Source organism: Melanotaenia boesemani, chromosome 9, assembly GCF_017639745.1.
Source record: "Melanotaenia boesemani isolate fMelBoe1 chromosome 9, fMelBoe1.pri, whole genome shotgun sequence".
NCBI classification, from domain to species: domain Eukaryota; kingdom Metazoa; phylum Chordata; class Actinopteri; order Atheriniformes; family Melanotaeniidae; genus Melanotaenia; species Melanotaenia boesemani.
Window position 1 is genome coordinate 10,015,883 of NC_055690.1, and position 2,546 is coordinate 10,018,428.

Genomic DNA, 2,546 nt, shown 5'->3' on the forward strand with positions numbered 1-2,546 from the left:
CAGGGGAGAGCGCGAACGCAGTCCCCCACTACCAGAAATTATGCAGTCGAGATTCCCACATTTGGGGAATTCACAAAGGTCAGCATAGCCAGAGTGCAATGGCCAAGCCTCGCCCTGGGTGAACCACTTTTCACTTTTCACTTTTTCAGGTTTTTATTGTTCCAGTCACAAAGTTATTTCTTTACAAGTTCAACAAAAATTCCATCGGTCACATAATTTCAAAAACAAAGATAAAGGGATTTCTTGGCTAACTTTACATAATCAGGACTACCCAAAAACCTCGCTGAATTTTCTTAAAACTAAGATAGATAATGAAAAATTAAATATTTAGGTAAAGGCAATAGATAAAAAACAAGGAGACCTGTGCTTAACTTTGTAAACCAGAGCAAAAAAATAATTAAAATGTTATAAGATATATACAAAAAGAAAAGAAAACAGGCCACACATTTGAAAGAAAAATGGGCGAAAAGGACATTAATCAAGGCTTTTGAGGAGGTTCCGCATATTTACAATAATTCAAACTCTATCGGTAGCTTCCATTTTGAATACCTTTCCTTTTTTGATGTACACATTTTATCCCTGGTCATATATTCTTTAACCATATAAATTGTAGATTTTACCACCGACTCTTCAGGAATTCTAAATTTCTTAAAAACCCAAATGTTTCTTGCCTTCCATAAACCATCCTTTACACAGTTTACCACAACCCACCAACGGTAAATATTAACTGTACATCTTCCATTCAGTTCACCATACAAGATTTTTTCATAAGACAGTTGAGTGTTATACATTTCTTGTAACCAAGTTGACATGAGGACCCATACTCTCTTTGCAAAGGGGCATGACCAAATGACGTGACAAACTGATTCGTCGTCTCCACAAAGGGGTCTAGGACACTGGGCACTACGTGTCAGATCTCTACTTTTTAAGAAGGCTCGGGTTGGTAGACATTGGTGGACCATATACCAGGCCAGATCTTTATGCATATTGTTTAGCAGCTTACAATTTACATTAATCCATGTTAACTCACACTTTTCTTTAATATATTTCCCCACTTCTGTTAAATTTTGTGTACAGTATAGTTTTCCTTCCACTTTTTGTCTTGTGATTTGTCCTGACGGAATCTCCGTTAGGTTATGTTGTAAACTCTTCTGTACCGTCTTATAAATATTAGGGCAATCTTCTGCGTAAGGAGTGTTTAAACTCACCCTTTTTCCCCATTTAAGCATGATTTGTCGTCCTATCCAAAACCTTGCAAAAAAGGTCCATGCCGTCGTATTTTCTTTTTCCAGGCAAGCTTTAAGGATCGGGGTTATGAACATGGCCTTCAATTTAGAACCAATTTCTGGGGCCGCTCTTCCCCCCTTTTCTAATGGTCTATACATGATTTCTCTTTTCAGTTTTTCATGTTGGCTACTCCATATAAAACGAAATATTATTTTCCTCAGTGTGGCTATTGTCAAAAATGGTGGAGGAAAGGTAGCTGCTAGATGGGCCAATGATGCCACGACTTCTGTTTTAATTATCAAGATTTTGCCCAACAGTGATAGTTCCCTTTCCCTCCATCGATATAATTTCCCTTGTATTTTTGGGAGTTTAGAGTTCCAGTTTTTTGCTTCCATGTCTTTTCCTATGTATATTCCCAATATTTTTATAGTCTGTTTTTTCTACTATGTCCCTTGTTTCTTTAGTTTCCTTCCAATTCAAGTACAGTATTTCACTCTTTTGTTCATTTACTTTCATACTAGATGCTTTGGTAAATTTTTTACAGACCCTCAACGTCTCCTGTATAGAGATGTTGTCTGACAATAAGAGTGTTAGGTCATCCATATAAACACTTAGTTTTACCTCTGTTCCTCTACTACCTGGGAGAGTAAGTCCTCTTATCCTGTCATTCTGTCTTAAAGCGCAGACCAGAGGTTCAATGGCTAAAACAAATAGGATCGGGGAAAGAGGGCATCCCTGCCGTACTCCGGATTTTATATCCAGCGGTGCTGAAAGGGAACCATTAATCAAGATTTTACTTATACAACCTTCATACAGAAGGTATAGCCATTTTTTAATTCCTTTACTACAAAACACTTTTTCTAATGTCGCTTTTATATATTTGTGGCTAATACGGTCAAAGGCTTTTTCGAGATCCAGACTAAGAAAGCCAAGCGGTAATTTCCTGTCTTGGCCGTACAAGAAAGAATCTCTAACGAGGGCGAGACTATCTGTTATTTTGCGCCCTGGGACAGAACACGTTTGTTCCACACCTACTATCTTATAGATCACGTCTTGCAGCCTGAAAAATAGAGATTTTGCCAGTATTTTTACGTCAACTCCTAATAAAGTTAAAGGTCTCCAGTTTTTTAAGTTACTCTTTTCTCCTTTTTTATATAATAAAGCTATCACGCCGGTGCACATAGTTAAGGGCAGGAGGCCTCTAGACCGAGATTCTTTATATACCTGTAGTAAAATTTCTTTTAATTGGTCCCAAAAGGTAAGATAGAACTCTTTCGGGAGCCCATCTAATCCTGGTGTTTTATTGTCACTCATGCTTC

The 2,546-nt window shown here is 37.6% G+C and overlaps 1 non-coding gene across 1 annotated transcript; it reads right to left on the bottom strand.

Moving 5' to 3' along the window:
- LOC121646763 lies at positions 1 to 157 on the bottom strand. The gene has a single exon (XR_006011706.1). It is a non-coding gene; the product is annotated as a U1 spliceosomal RNA (small nuclear RNA).
- Positions 158 to 2,546: the final 2,389 nt, after the last annotated feature.